General features: G+C 44.6%; 2 pseudogenes; both read right to left on the bottom strand.

Annotated features, from left to right (window-relative positions):
• Window positions 1–8,942: 8,942 nt before the first annotated feature.
• LOC114639987 lies at window positions 8,943–9,520 on the bottom strand (annotated as a pseudogene).
• A 398-nt stretch (window positions 9,521–9,918) lies between these two features.
• LOC114639988 lies at window positions 9,919–14,867 on the bottom strand (annotated as a pseudogene).
• Between the last annotated feature and the right edge of the window lie 2,284 nt (window positions 14,868–17,151).

Here is a 17,151-nt window from a genome sequence, read left to right on the forward strand (position 1 = left end):
CCAAAAAACCAAAAAACAAAAAACAAAAAGCAAACCAGCTTCCCTTAGAAAGTTAATAGACGAAAAAACGGGAACATTTGCAATTAGTAAAAGAACTATGAGCTCTTGATTTCAAATTAACTTCCCTCTCCCGAATGCCCACCATCTCCAAGAATAAATCAAAACCAAAATCTCAGAAACCTATATTGGCCTTCCCTGTCACCAGGAGCAAGTCTGCCGTCTTTCCCGATAGCATGAATAAAAATTCTGCCTCACCCCTTGATGGGGAAGATAGTGAGGATACAACGCCTTCGGGCAATGAGGGCTCTGATAGTGAAATGAAGCCTCGGGAGACTTAGAAAGTGAGGCAGATGAAGTAAAAGACCAGCAGTATCACCACCTAGGCTCTAAACATGTAAAAGACCTAAAAGTGGCAGTGACAAATTATGGCGCGATGGCCCCCTTTACCATATCCTTAATTGAAAATTTGAGTGATTGGTGGCTTGTCCCCAGTGATTGGTATTTTCGGGCACATGTCACCCTGTCGGGAGGCGACTGTTCTTTGGAAGACTGATTTTGTTGAAAACTGCAGAGAAATAGCGCTTTGCAATTCTGAAAGTAAAACCTCAAAGTGGACCAAAGGTAAGCTTTTGGGGCTGAGCCCTTATGATACTAACGAAAACCAGGCTCGGTTCCCTCCTGGCCTTCCAGCCCAAATTCAAAATGCGGGTCTTACAGCCTGGAAACGACTCCTTCCCAAGGGGTTGGTGACCACTTCTCTAGCCAAAGTTTGCCAGGGCCCCGACGAGCCCTACAGCAGTGTCATCAGCCGCCTTACTGATGCTGCTGAGAGGCTTGTCAGCCTTGATGAAAACGAAAGCACTTTTCTCAAACACCTTACATTCAAGAATGCAAATCCTGCCTGCCAGGCCGCCATGATGGCCCCACTGTAGCGATGCCGAAATTTCTGATTATATAAAACTGTGTGCAGGCATCGGTTCAGCTCATGCTATGGGACTTGCCATTGGAGCTGCCCCGCGGCCACTCAAAAACTTGCTTTAATTGCAAACAGCTGGGGGGTATTTCTCTAGGGAGTGCAAAGCCCCTAAGGCAGAACGTACACTCCCTGCCTCCTATAAGAATTCCTAAAATTATATCAATGATTATTTAGTTCTTTTTATAGTGGGACTGGTATTATGTCCCTTTCTGATAGTCAGAACTGCTATGAGAACTCTGCCAGTCTCCAAAGTGTCATCAGTTAACAGCACTTAGATAGTAACCAGACTCTCTCCTGCTCAGAGCACATTCCAAGGTGGTTGTAAAACAATTAACCAAAGGTCACTAAAAGGGAACTCATGATTTATTATAGGTGCTAGGACAGAAGAGAAAATATTGCCTGGTCTATCTATACAAAACTTCACTAATTTCTTAGTTAAAAGTTTTAAACCTTTGGTGTTCTTATAGGATCATCATTAAGACTTAAGAAGTCATCTATTTGTCTATGTAGCATCACTACAAGACAGTACATCTTCGTGGGTCTGCAGAGATCTGCTCCAAAGGGGAGTGCTATTGCTTAGTGATTGTTATGTATGTTTAATCATAATAATAATAGTTTAATAATAATATAGTTAATAGTTTTAAACCTTCGGTAACCTGCGGAGCTAGACAGGTGATGGATGTTTAGTCAGATAATTACTCCTAATGGATATGCATGTAAACATTATCGATTGTAAACTTCTATTTCAATTTATGATTTGAATTTTAGTGTGAACTTGTGATGAACTTTGTAACATGTGGTCAGGTACTCTGAATGATGTATAAGACAAAGGAACGTTCGTTAGCGGTCACTTCTCTTCTTTTTCTCTCTCTCCCACACTTTCTCTTTCTCACTCACTTCTCTTCACTTCACTTTCTCTCTCTCTCACTCTCTCTCTCTCCTCTCTCCTCTCTTCTTTCTTTCCTGCTTAGATTCTCTCCACTCAGAATTTTTCCTTTGTTAGAAATTTTCCCTACTTTGTCTCTCAGCTAGCTTTCATAGGAAACTTTTTATACTTAGTAATAAACTACAATAACTTCTTTAAGTGTCTTTTCTTCCTGCGACCTCAAACTAACAGACCTAAGTTAGAGCCTGGCAGCGCCTGCAGAGACAGATCAAAGGCATTGCTTAATTCTCTGCTGTCCCTCGGCTGAGGTGCTAGTGGCCAGAAACTTCAGTTTCTGGCCTCAGAGGATCAAACAGATAGCAGGTCAGCTACAGTAGACTAGTAAGTAAACTTTAATAACAGTAATGTAGAGAGGTAAACCCTACTAGACAGCAACCTTAAATATTTCGTAAAGTCCAAGGCTTTACCCCAAATCTCGTAAGACCAAGTCTTACTCCCGTTGATGCTCTTCCAATTCCTATCCCCCTCAGCCTCAAGAAGAACCGACTGACCAGAGGAGAAGAAAGAAGATCACCTTCTTCTCCCACCAAGCTGGGCTGGCTCCTGGCGCACCCCCCCAACCCCCCGCCATTCTAAGGCAGATAGATGTACAAGGTAATGCCTTGCCTCTGAGGCACTTCCAGAGGGGCATCCCCTGGCCCCAAACCCCAGACAAAACCCCGGGGCTGTCGGTTTGTCCCTCAGACGTTAACCCCTCAGACTCCAGTGTTGCCTCCTTCCACTGAGCAACCACAGGCAGCGCAGGATTGGACCTCTGTTCTTTCACCGATACAACATTGACACCTGAGATGGGGACACAAGTTCTACACACTGGGGTCTTTGGCCCCTTGCCCCCTAATACCTTTGGACTTCTCCTTTGACGTGTCAGCTCCACGGGTTTAAATATTCCCCCGGAATGATTGATAATGATTTCACAGGTGAAATAAAGATCCTGGCCTCGTCCACCTCTGGTCCCTTGGCTGTGAAGTCAGGACAGAGAATTGTTCTATTGCTTTTAGTCCCCCTTAAACATCCTAATCAAAGATTCCTTCGAGAATCTAGGGGCTCTAACGACCTTGGTTCATCTGATGCCTATTGGGTCCAGCAAATTACCTAAGATAGACCTCTTCTTAAATTAAAATTAGAGGGAAAAGCCTTTAGATGCCTTATAGACACTGGAGCCAATGCCACAATTTTCTCACAAGAAAACTGGGCTCCTCCCTTGTAGAGAGCCACGGTGAGCGGTGACAGTATTCGCTGTTATAAGATGGCACTGGCATCCTGTGCTCTCCCAAGTTTATAGATAAACTGTCCATTGTGCAAGGGGTGAATGCGCGCCAAATCACAGCCCATCCCGGGGCGTAATATGCGCTCCTGAGCAAGCAGCCAACCAGAAATGAACAGCCGCTCCAGGGTGTATATAAGCAGTGCCTTTTCGGGGCCTGGGGTCTTCCTCTTCACATCGCAATAAACGCTGCTGCAGAAGGATCCTGGTGTCTGCGTGCGTTCTTGCTGGCGAGACAATTGCGCAGGACACACTCCCTGGCCCCTGACAGCCTTATTAACACATTTAAAGGGCATCAGGCAAACCTGTAACCCCCAACAAAGCTTACGTGAGCAGATGAAGAAGGTAACTGTGGTATAGTACACCCTTATGCTCTGCCTGACTTACCCATCAATTTATGGGGCAGAGACACACTTGGCCAGTTAAATCTTATTACGTGCAGCCCTAATGAGAGAGTTGCTCATCAAATGTTAAAACAGGGATTTTGACCTAGACAAGGGCTTGGAAAACATTCACAAGGAATAAAAGAGCCTATCTCGATGACTGAAAAATTTGACCACCTGGGACTTGGAGCTGAACATTTACCCTAGTGGCCGTTAACGTCCCTGTACCCCACGAAGACAAAATTACATGGAAATCAGATGAGGCTGTATGGGTTTATCAATGGCCATTAACCTCAGAAAAATTGGCTGCAGCAATTTACAGGAACAACTTGCTGCCAGCCGTATCGAACCTACCACCTCCCCTTGGAACACACCTATCTTTGGTATTAAGAAAAAATCTGGCAAGTGGAGACTGTTAGAAGATTTGAGAGAAATTGATAAACTATGCTCACTATGGGGGCCTTATAACCTGGATTGCCCACCCCTGAGGCCATTCCTGCTGGATTTTTAAAGATAGTAATAGACCTCAAAGATTGCTTTTTTTACCATTCCCTTACACCCTGAAGATAGACAGCGGTTTGCCTTTAGCCTGCCAGTAATCAACTTCAAAGGGCCCATGTCACATTTCCAGTGGCGAGTCCTACCCCAGGGCATGGCTAACAGCCCAACATTATGTCAAAAATTTGTGGTGCAAGTGGTTGATCCCTTTCATAAATTATGGCCTTCCATCTATCTTATCCGTTACATGGATGGTATTCTTTTAGCAGGACCCGATGGTACCCAATTACTTTACTGTGGTCAAGAACTATCACAGAAGCTGGCAGATAGAGGACTTCAGGTTGTCCCTGATAAAATTCAGCTCCAAGATCCTTATTTTTATTTAGGCTTTGAGCTTTGCCATCAGAAAATTGTTACCCAAGAACTCCAGCTCCAAGTAGGCCATTTGAAACTTTTAGTGATTTTCAAAAATTGTTAGGTGATATAAATTGGATCAGACCTTATCTTAAACTTACCACTGGGGAGCTTAAGCCACTTTTCAGTGTTCTTTAAGGAGACTCCAATCCTTCCTCCTCCCCCTGCCCCCCGTTCCTTGACCCCTGCAGCTACATGAGCCTTACGGTTGGTAGAAAAGCCATCTAAGAACAGGGAGTTTCCTTTATCTCTTATAAAACACCACTCCTGTTTGTTATCTGTGCCACCTCTCATACACCTACAGGAGGCAATGTGGCCCGCTTCTCCAGGTTCACCTTTCAGCTTCCCCCCCAAAGTACTCGCTCCTTATACCTCCTTGGTTGCTAAGCTTATTCTTTTGGTACTCAGAATTGCCAGGTTTTTTTTTTTTTTGGTAAAGATCCTGATAAAATAATTGTGCCGTATTCTAAAAATCAACTAGATTGGCTCATGCAAACCACAGATGAGTGGCCCATAGCTTGCTCCTCCTTTTTGGGTATAATTGATAATCATTATCCTGCTGATAAATTGTTTCAATTTGCTAAGATTCATCCCTTTATTTTCCCAAAGTTTACCTCCCCTCAACCAATAGTAAATGCTTGCTTGGTGTTTACTGATGACCCCTCTAATGGAATGGCGGCTTGTGTTATAGATGGACAGGTTACCCCTATTTGTTCCCCCTTTGAATTGGCCCAACTTGTAGAACTTTTTGCAGTAATAAAGGTTCTTCAACTATTGATAGATCACCCCTTTAATTTGTATACTGACAGTGCCTACATTGCTCACTCTGTTCCCACCCTTGAGACGGTCCCTTATGTTAGACCCTCCACGAATGCTGCCCCTCATTTTCTTCAGCTTCAAAAATTGATTGCCTTTAGATGCCACCACTGTTTTGCTGGACATCTCCAGGCTCATTCCGATTTGCCTGGCCCCCTTTCTAGAGGAAACCCTTGCACAGATGCTGTCACCCACTTGACCTTCCTGGTGTTGATAGGCTCTGTAGAACAGGCCCAGAAGAGTCATGCTTTACATCATTTAAATGCCCAGACCCTTTGCCTACTTTTTAAGATTACTCATGAACAGACACACCAGGTTGTTAAGCAATGCCCTGCCTGTGTCACACTTTTGCCCACTCCCCACCTGGGCATTAACCCTAGAGGTTTGGTTCCGAATGAAATATAGCAAATGGATGTCACACATCTTCCTGAATTTGGCAATCTTAAATATCTTCATATGATCATAGACACCTTTAGTGGATTTATTTTTGCTAATTTACGTACTGGAGCAGCTTGCAAAAATGTTGTAGGCCATGTTTTAAATTGTCTCTTTGTCGTGGGTAAGCCTAAAATTATTTAGATTGATAATTGTCCTGGCTACACTGGAAAAAATTTTCAAGAGTTTTGCTGCCAGTTACAAATCAGACATATTACTGGCATTCCCTATAATCCCCAGGGACAAGGCATTGTTGAACGTGCCCACCAGACTATCAAAAATACTGTACATAAGTTAAAGAAGGGGGAGTTATACCCCCAGAAGGGGTCCCCTAAAATATTCTCCATCATGCCTTGTTTGTTCTCAATTTTCTAAATCTGGATGCTCGTGGCAAATCTGTTGCTGATTGCCTCTGGCACCCTGAGACTAATAAAAATTATGCCACAGTTATGTGGAAGGACCCTCTTACCTTTAAATGGAATGGCCCAGATTCAGTTCTCATATGGGGTTGAAGAGTGATATGTCTGTTTGATACCAAAGAAGGCACAGTTAGATGGCTGCCAGAAAGTTTAGTGAAACAGATACCTCCACAAAGCCAGACCCAATTGTAGATAAAATGGATGACAATTGAGATCCAGGGAAGAGGGATCTCCCTGAGAATTACCTTCTTCTTCCTTTTCCAGATGAAAATGAGCCACCCATGGTGTTTGCTGTTGGAGGTTCTGATCCTGGCGCCAACCTTGGGACTTGTAAGAGGAAGTGATAATCTCCATGAACTCCTCAACCTAACTTGGCAGGTGATATTGTGTGGAGTACCTCCCAGGTCACACACCATAGCACTTGGTGGCCTAGTCTTTACCCTGATCTCTGCAAGTTGGTTATAGGTGCCCCTGCTAATTGGGACCTTGAGGGGTATTCAGACTTTTCAAAGGCTCCCTTTTCACTTTCCTCTTTTGGCAGACATGGCCTTGATCCTTGGGGCAGGTGTGGTACTAAAGATAGAAGGAGCATGTTCCCTTCTATGTTTGCCCTGGTTATCATCACAACCGATCTTTGACTCCAAGGTGTGGAGGAAAAGCAGATTTCTTCTGCAAAAGTTGGGACTGTGAGACAACAGGCAATACCTACTGAAGTCCTTCCTCTTCCTGGGACTTAATCACTGCTGCTGCCAATTATACACAACATAAAACAGGATCTCAAGGAAACCCAGGTTGGACTAAAATTCCTGAATGCTCAGATTGGTGTCACCCAGTTCATATCCAACTTACAGATCCAGGAAACAAGACAGATGGACCAAAGGCCATACTTGAGATCTGAAGCACTACAAAGGGTGTTTTGATGATGGCCTGCTTTTTTCTATAAAATTATTTATACAGCCACTGGGGGTTGGCAGGCTGATGGTGCCTATTGGACCAAACTGTGTTTTAAATCTCTCTGCCCAGTTTTGATACATTTTCTCCCAGACATAAAAAGAGCATTCAATTTATTCCCCTCTTAATTGGACTTGGAATATCTGGGGCACTTGCCACCAGCTTGGCTGGCATTGGAATGACTGTGGGCACTTAAAATAAATTGTCCCGACAATTGATAGAAGATGTCAACGTGGTTTATCAGTCTGTCAGAGACTTACAAGATCAGGTAGACTCTCTGGCAGAAGTGGCCCTCCAAAACAGACCTGGCCTTGATTTACTAACCGCAGACAAAGGAGATATCTGCTTAGTTTTATAGGAAAAGTGCTGCTTTTACACAAACAAATCTGGAATTGTTGGAGACCGGATCTGAAAGCATCAGGAAGAACTGGAAAAGAGGCATCAACTTTTTAACAACCCTGTGTGGAGCACTTGGAACGGGATCCTGCCTTATCTTCTTCCCCCTTCTTGGACCAGTGGTTGGTCTGTTAGTATTGCTATCATTAGGACATTTTTAAAAAATAGACTCATGGGCTTTCTAAAACTACAAAGTGACTCCACGGCATCTAAGCCTCTAGTAGTGCATTACCATAGACTTGATCTGGCTGACGGAGGCCTGGCTGAGCCTGGCGACCACGGCTCCTTTAGGTGCTGCATAGAACTCAGATTTATGGTCACCTGCCTTGGCATGGGTACCTGCAAGGGGTGCGTGATGAGGTACCACGGGGGAGGACCTGTCCACTTCTGAGTCCCCCGTGAAGCAAACCTTACTGCGTAGTTGGTGTCAGTTCCTCTCTTGATCATGTCCTGCTGAGAAGATCTGCAGAGCCTGACAAGAGTAAATTACCTCTCCTCCTAAAAGACACCAGTGAAAGGTACTTGGAGGGTCAGGTCAATACTCCCCCCACCCCCCCTTAATTCCCATTCATCTTCATAATGTGGTCATCCCTAGCTACCCACTGGCCTCATAAAAATAGTTAAAAGGAAGGAGGTGCCGGGAGCGAAACCCATGAAATTACCTGCTGTTCTGGGAAAGCCTAGCCAAAGTACAAGGTTAAGAAAGGACATTCACGGTCTCAGGCCCCAGGAACTTAAAGAATATCTGGTATTTCCCGGAAGCAGGTTTAGATAGTGGGATGGTCTTAGGCAGTGAGGATATAGTGGGATAGCCTTAAGCAATGATCCTTGCCTAAACTTCCTCTTTTGCTATGCCTTTATAACCTGCTGCCTAAAATTAAAATTTGAGAGCTTGATCAAAACCCTTGACTTGCTCTCCTTCTTCGTGTCTCTTGTCCCTTCATTCTTTCGCGCCCCCCCACCACACCACCAGGTTCTCTTTGAATTCCCTGCAGTCTGGGGCAGTCCAGGGTCTCACCTTGAGCATCACTACTCAAAGGTGTAGCAGGATAATTTCCTGCTACTGCTGCATTACATTTGCAATAAAGCTTGGTAATTGGGGAGGAGCTAACGTGGGAGGAGGGAAGAGGGGGAAGGAGGAGGAAGGATACAAGAGAGGAGAGGCTAGCAACCATGGAGGAGGACAGATGGGTCAAGAGCAGTCCTGGGTAGCAACTTATATCAAAGGTTAAATATTTGGTAACTACTCTAATTATGTGGGCATCTTGTTAATTGAGCATTTTCAAATGTATAAATACATTGGATAACCTTTAAACATTAACATTAAGAGTCTTTATTCTTTTTTTTTTTTTTTTTTTTTTACTGTGTGTCCCAGTCTTTTATTTACGAATAAAACGAAGAGTAACGAACGGGATTCCAGATCCACTGAACTTCACTCACAGCCTCACTGAACTTCATCTCGTCCCCCCCCGCCCCCCTCAAAGTGGCAGATGGTGGTCTGACTGAACACCTTTCCAAAGAGAATGCCCAGGGTGAGCCCCACGTCGGCCTGGGTGTACCCCAAGGTGATCGTCTTCTGCTTCAGTAGCTTGGCAAATTGCTCTAACTCCTTCTGCAGAGCTTTTACGTCCTCAGACTCCTCGGGACTTGGTTCCACCTTCTCCAACTTCACGGCCCTGGGGCGGGCTGCACAGGGCTCAGAGGAGGCTCCTCAGAGGAGGCTCCCTCTGAGTTGCTCTCCATTCGTGCTTCTGCCTGGCCCTCAGGCTGCAAAGTGTCCTCGCCAACTTGGGGGACTAGGCCCAGTCCAACCTGAGGTCCACAGTATGCCATTCCTCCACAGAATTCATATGCTGGGGGACATGGGGAGATCCCCAATACCTATGAGCCTGGTCCACCTGGAGGCCCTTGGAAACTTAGCCAGGTTCGAGGGTCCACCCAGCCCGGCTCCAACCCTGCTAACCCGTCACCCCCACCTGATGGGGGTGAGAAGGTGAAGTCTGAAGCCAGGTGTCCAGCCATGGGGAAGGTGGGCACCCTGAGCCGGGGGCCTGGTGGAAGAAGAGTCTTTATCCTTTATTCTACCAGGTACCACGAGGATGGCAGATATTGTCTGGGACTCATCCGAGCTTTGTGAGGGCAGCGTGGTGAATTGGCAAAGCCAGCCGCCACCCTGGCATCTCGTGGGTCTAGTTGTGGCACGCTTGGCCTCTGGCTGCTTCTACCTGGGGTGTGTATTTGACTTTTGGCCGCTTCTAGTGCGAACATGGCAGTGACATGGCAGCGAGAGCTAAGCAGAGCCGCCCCGCCGGTAAGACAGCCCACCTTGTGGCGGCATTTATAAATATTACTCATTACACACAGGCAGCTGGATACTTTGTTGTATGTCAGCCCTGCTGCCGGTAAGTTTCCTAGGGGACTCAAGTATTCAACACTGCACGGACGTCCCTAAGAAGAAAGATTAAACTCTAAGAATAGCTTCAGAGAGTTCCTTCCCCGCCAGAGTAAACAACAGAAGCCAAGAGTGCCCACAGAAGCCCAATTGGAAGAGATTTAGATCAACTTCCTGGAGAGGACACTCTCTCACCTACGAGCTGCCTGCAGGCCGTGCAGTGAGCTCCATGTTCCCAGCTTTGTGAGCTGTCACCCTTGCTGAGGTGGGCTTTGGTGATGCAGCCATTCTTGAGTCATTTCTGCTGCTGTAAGTAGTCCCTCACCCATACGCCTGTACCCTTATAAAGCTCATTGAGTCACCAAGTTGGACTTTGGTAATGTCAGTACATTTTGGTCTGCCCTGGTTGGCATGGAACTTGGAATGTAGGCTATGCTGATCACAAACTTAACTTGCAGTAATCCTCCTGCCTCTGCTTCATGGGAGTTCTGAGATTCTAGGTGTGTGTCCCAGCATGTGGCCTGTTTGGCATTTTATTGCTGTATTTATTTAAGATCTCATTGACAAGAAAGTACTTGCCTTGGTTAGCGTTTTATTCCTGAGTTTACTCCATGAGCATGGCAAGTCATGAATTGTTGGTGTTTGTTTTTAATATTTTTATTTTACAGGTTGAATTTACCTTGAGCTTTGTTATTAGCCCAAATGTGAATATTCTTATCTGAGCCTGCTTCCTTAAGCCCAGTGACAAGTGCTTGCCAAATGTCTATAAGTGGCCCCAAAGAGCTCTCCCCAACATGCTCTGAGTTTTCTCTTCTAGATAACTGTAGGTCTTGTCAAGTCTGCAATCTGTGTTACTCACCACAGTCTGCTCCTTAGTTTCCTCCCTCACTGATGATTACTGGTGGGCAAATCTCAGCTTGTAGCTTTTTAAGATGAAACTGAGTTTCATCAAAGCAGTCACTAGAAGACTAAACTCTACCTGGGTAATCTTAGGAGAGTGTCCTTGTGGCCTGGTCAGAGACCTATCTCTTTATACTCCCAAACTCTACCATTTGTAACCTTAAGGTCCTCAGCCCTTTTCCAGTGAATGAGACCAAAGGGTTGACTGTACACAGCCTGAGCAGAAGAGCCATCAGGGACCCAGTCAGGAATACCCAGCATTGTTTAGTAGGGTGGCTCAAACCACTTGGGTGCAGTTCAATTCTGGGGCCTTGTGCCCTTAGCTAAAGGCTAAGGGCTCCCTTTGTGATTCTATTGACATTTGTATAAAAGCAATAGGGTGTGTTAAAGGACTGTTAGTTTGTCAAGAAAACATTACCTTAAGAGCTGATGTGCAAAGCTGGGCAGTGGTGGCCCATGCCTTTAATCCCAGCACTTGGGAGGCAGAGACAGGCGGATTTCTGAGTTTGAGGCCAGCCTGGTCTACAGAGTGAGTTCCAGGACAGTCAGGGCTACACAGAGAAACCCTGTCTCAAAAAAAAAAAAAAAAGAGCTGGTGTGTAATTGTTCAGTAAGAAGAGTCATGGTTTATTGGCATGGTAAAAAGAAACATTGTTTATGTTTACTGTTTGTCCCTTTTTCAGCAGATCTATAAAAGGGACAAAATCTTGTGTTAAAATTGGCTCTTTCTAACTATGAAGAACTGAGTTGGAATTTTGATAGGGATTGTATTGAACCTGTAGATTGCTTTTGGCAAGATGGCCATTTTACTATATTAATCCTGCCAATCCATGAGCATGGGAGATCTTTCCATCTTCTAAGGTTTTCTTCAATTTCTTTCTTCAGACTTGAAGTTCTTGTCATACAGATTTTTCACTTGTTTGGTTAGAATCACACCAAGATATTTTATATTATTTGTGACTATTGTTGTTTTTCTAGTTTCTTTCTCAGCCCATTTATCCTTTGAGTAAAGGAAGGCTACTGATTTGTTTGAGTTAATTTTATATCCAACCACTTTGTTGAAGTTGTTTATCAGGTTTAGGAGTTCTCTGGTGGAAGTTTTGGGGTCACTTAAGTATACCATCATATCATCTGCAAATAGTGATATTTTGACTTCTTCCTTTCCAATTTGTATCCCTTTGACCTCCTTTTGTTGCCTAATTGCTCTAGCTAGAACTTCAAGTACGATATATTGAATAGGTAGGGAAAGAGTGGGCAGCCTTGTCTCTGATTTTAATGGGATTGTCTCAAGTTTCTCTCCATTTATTTTGATGTTGGCTACTGGCTTGCTGCATATTGCGTTTACTATGTTTAGGTATGGGCCTTGAATTCCTGATCTTTCCAAGACTTTTACCCTGAAGGGGTGTTGAATATTGTCAAACGCTTTCTCAACGTCTAATGAGATAGTCATGTGTTTTTTCTTTGAGTTTTTTTATACAGTGGATTTTGTTGATGGATATGTGAATATTGAACCATCCCTGCACCCCTGGGATGAAGCCTACTTGATCGTGATGGATGATTGTTTTGATGTGTTCTTGGATTTGGTTTGCAAAAATTTTATTGAGTATTTATATGCCAGTCAAGTCTTATGGAGGTCTTTCTTCTTTCCCTCCCTCCTTCCTCCCTCCCTCCCTCTCTCCCTCCCTCCCTGCCTCCCTTCCTTCCCTCCATTCATTCTTTCCCAATATTATTTTAAAGGTTATATAAGGCCAGCTAATGAGGGTGTTACAAACCTGTTTTATCTGTGAAGGATTTTCAATGGGAAAAGAGGAATGAGCCAAGAAAGTTTTCCATCTTGCCATCAGTAGTACTACTGGCTCATGATGTAACCATTCCATTAACTATCAGTTAACCATCCAAAGAAATCATCCAACCTTATCTCTGGGTGTGAATCACACTGTCATTGCAATTTCTAGAATGGAGGTAACAAATCTGTTCATTAAAAATGAACTATAGCAAATATTTCCTGAACAGAACACCAATGGCTTATGTTCTTAAGAACAAGAATCAACAAATGGGACCTCATAAAATTGCAAAGTCTCTGTAAGGCAAAGGGCACTGTCATTAGGACAAAATGGCAACCAACAGACTGGGCAAAGACCTTTACCAATCCTACATCCAATAGAGGGCTAATATCCAATGAACTCAAGAAGTTAGACTCCAGAGAATCAAATAACCCTATTAAAATGGGGTACAGAGCTAAACAAAGAATTTTCAACTGAGGAATATCGAATGGCTGAGAGGCACCTAAAGAAATGTTCAACATCCTTAGTCATCAGGGAAATGCAAATCAAAACAACCCTGAGATTCCACCTCACACCAATGAGAATGGTAAAGACAAAAAACGTAGGAAACAGCAGATGGTGGTGAGGATGTGGAGAAAGAGGAACACTCCTCCATTGTTAGTGGAATTGCAAGCTGGTCCAACCACTCTGGAAATCAGTCTGGGGGTTCCTCAGAAAACTGGACATAGTATTACCTAATGACCCAGCTATACCACTCCTGGGCATATACCCAAAAGATTCTCCAACATATAACAAGGACACATGCTCCACTATGTTCATAGCAGCCTTATTTATAATAGCCAGAAGCTGGAAAGAACCCAGATGTCCTTCAGCAGAGGAATGGGTACAGAAAATGTGGTACATTTACACAATGGAATATTATTCATCTATTAAAAACAATGAATTGATGAAATTCATAGGCAAATGGATAGAACTAAAAAATATCATCCTGAGTGAGGTACTCAGTCACAAAAGAACACACATGGTATGCACTCATTGATAAGTGGATATTAGCCCCAAAACTCGGAATACCCAAGATACAATTCACAGACCACATGATGCTCAAGAAGAAAGAAGACCAAAGTGTGGGTGCTTCGCTCCTTCTTAGAAAGGGGAACAAAATACTCAAGGGATCAAATACAGAGACAAAGTGTGGAGCAGAGACTGAAGGAAAGGTCATTCAGAGACTGCCCTACCTGGGGATCCATCCCATATACAGTCCCCAAACCCAGACACTATTGTGGTTGCCAAGAAGTGCATGCTGACAGGAGCCTGATGCAGCTCTCTTCTGACAGGCTGCCAGAGCCTGACAAATAGAGAGGTGGATACATTGAGTGTTTGCAGACTTTTGGATGATCTGGCCTAAAACAATGGTATTGTCTTGTGTTTCATCCTGATCACCATCTTCCAAGCCACTCCAGTTAATTTATTCTCCTTAAAATCCAACCTGGTTATCTTGGACTAGAACATTAAGCCCGTTTGATCTCTCCTTCAAACACAAGGCTTTTTGTTGGGGTTAGACCTGAGGTATTGTCATTCCTGACTGTAGTCTTGTCGACATGCATGCTAGTTCCATATAGTTCTAGCCATTTGTCTTTATTTGATTAATTGGTTTCAGCTTGTGCTGGTGTCTGACCTCTATATTCCTTCCATGTCTCAGAAGTAGCCAGTTCCATGTCTTCAATCTGAATTGGCACAAACCTGAATCCAGAGACAAGTTCAGGACTGTGCTCAGAAAGCTCATAGTCACCAAGTTCAGCTTACACAGCTGCCAACTGAACTGTTGCATCAAAGGAACCCTCGAATTTCCCACTGAGAAAATCTTGCTTTAGCTGAAGAACCAATAAGTACCAGATTAGATCCTCATGAAGGTTATTTGGTTTCGAGGAATAAAACTTAACTTGAAGATGAAGACAATAGGGTGAAACAATTTTAACTTATTTTTTTGATGCCTTTTTGGTACCGTCTGACCAATGTTGGACAGAATCCACAAATATCAGAACAAAATAGTCACTTTCCATCACGTCTAGGCGATAAGCAATTTGATCAAACAGGTCTTGTCCTTGACTTTCTTCGGCAAGTCCATGCTAACATCTGTACTCTCCAGAGGGGACACCCTGCCTGTGATGACAGACTTGACATCTCAAACTACAGGAATGTGTGTGGTAGCATGCTCTACCTCTTGCAGTTGCTCCTCCTCAGCATGTTGGCTTCTAGACTGTCAGCCAAACATTCTTTGAAGGAAGCTCAGCATTTCTGCCACTGTACTGGAGGGTGAAGATTGTGTATCCATGGAGACCACTGAGACCACTATGAGAACGGTGAGCATGACCCTTGGGGAGAAATGCTCATTCAGCTTGAGGGAAGGATAGGTCTCTGGAGTCACTGAGAAATGGCTTCAGAAGGCCCACTCTGTGCTCATCCCCCTAGAGACATTTTCTTAACTGAGGTTCCATTCTCTTAGATGACTTTAGAATGTGGTAAGTTGAATAAAACTCCTCAGCACAGCCTTTGTCTTATCTTTGAGAGAGCTGCCCAAGGCCCCACTGAGGAGAAGCAAGATTTCACTGACCCAGACCTCCTAACCTCATGAAGCAGCAACATATCCATTCACAAACACCCAGTCCTGTGAACTCCCAAAACATAAAGATCCAGAAGGTAAGAGGTACTGTTCCCTCCCGCCCTATGGGTTGGAGGTTTCTGCAGTGTGTGTCCACATCATGCTAATTGGCTCAAGGGAAAGGCTAAGGAAACATGCAGTTTCTGAGTTAGAAGACATCTCACTGGCTCAGCAGGGAAGACAGATGTAGGTGTTCCATCCCCTTAATAACCCAAGAAAAGACCGATACACTCTGACTGGAGTGATAGCTGAGGGGAGTACTCCCCAGAGAAGAGTAACAAAGGTCACTGATTAGAGGGACCTAGTGCCTGTTTCAGGTGGAAAGACAAACACCCCAGGATAGCTAAAACAATCCTCTATGATAAGAAAAACGAGAATCCCTGATTTCAAGACATACTACATATTTATAGTAATATAAACCACATGGCATAGTTGTGAAAACACAAGGAATTGGGTTGGGAACCTCCACATAATACACAAACCTGATTTTGGACAAGAGGAAATAGAATGGATTTTTCAGGTGGACTGGGGTGTGGGGTGGGGGTGGAGGGAGAGAGTACTGAGAGAGGTGACTGGGACTGAGGGTGTTTGGGGTGGGGTAACATAGAGACCTGGTGCAGTGGAAACTCCCCAGGGTCTATGAGAGTGACCGTAGACTGAAGTCTCCTAGTCATGGGGGGACACAGAGTACCAAACGGTCTATAACCAGTAACTCACCCAGCTATGAGAATGTGACATCAACCCAGCCACAAAACTTTCCACTTCCAGTGTGTCCTGCCTGCAGGATGTGCTGGGGTAGTGATGATGCAGAACTTGTGGGAGTGGCCAACCAATGACTGATCTAACTTGAGGTCCACACCAGGAGAGGGAGCTGTGACTGAAAGTGCCAGGAAGGCTGGGAACCAGAGCCTGGGCTTCCCAGAGACCCAGGGTAAAACCAAATATGATAGGGGAAAAAAAACAGGAAAAAAGAAAAAGAAAAAAAAAGACTCAAATGATTCTGCCACTCACAGATTGGGTGCTTAGCCCAGTTGTCATCAGACAGGCATCATTTAGCAACTGATGCGGGCAGACGCAGATACCCGACCCACAGCAGGACACCAGGCAAAGCCAGGGGAGCTCGGTGGAAAAGAGGGAGGGAAGGATTTTGGGAGGCAGAGGAGTTGAGGACACCACGAGAACAGAAGCCACAGAATCAACTAACCAGGGCTCATAGGGACGGACTCACAGAGACTGAAATGACAATCATGGACCCTGTATGGGTCTGAGCTAGGTCTCTGCATATACGTTATGATTGTGTAGCTTGGTGTTGTTGTGAGACTCCTAACAGTGTGAATATAGAGTACACACAGACACACAGACACAGACACACACACAGACACACACACACACACACAGAGACACACACACAGACACACACACAGACACACACACAGACACAGACACAGACACAAGACACACACACAGACACACACACAGAGACACAGACACACACACACACACAGACACAGACACAGACACTGACACACACACACACACACACACAGACACAGACACAGAAACAGACACAGACACACAGACACAGACAGACACAGACACACACACAGACACACACACAGACACACAGACACAGACACACAGACACACAGACACACAGACACAGACACAGACAGACACAGACACACACACAGACACAGACACACAGACACACACACAGACATACACACAGACACACAGACACAGACACAGACACAGACACACAGACACAGACACACAGACACAGACAGACACAGAAAGACACAGACAGAGAGACACACAAACACACACATATACACACACACAGAGAAAGAGAGAGAGGAGAGAGGAGAGAGGAGAGAGAGAGAGAGAGAGAGAGAGAGAGAGAGAGAGAGAGAGAGAG

Source organism: Grammomys surdaster, unplaced genomic scaffold (assembly GCF_004785775.1).
Source record: "Grammomys surdaster isolate TR1022 unplaced genomic scaffold, NIH_TR_1.0 125769, whole genome shotgun sequence".
NCBI lineage: Eukaryota > Metazoa > Chordata > Mammalia > Rodentia > Muridae > Grammomys > Grammomys surdaster.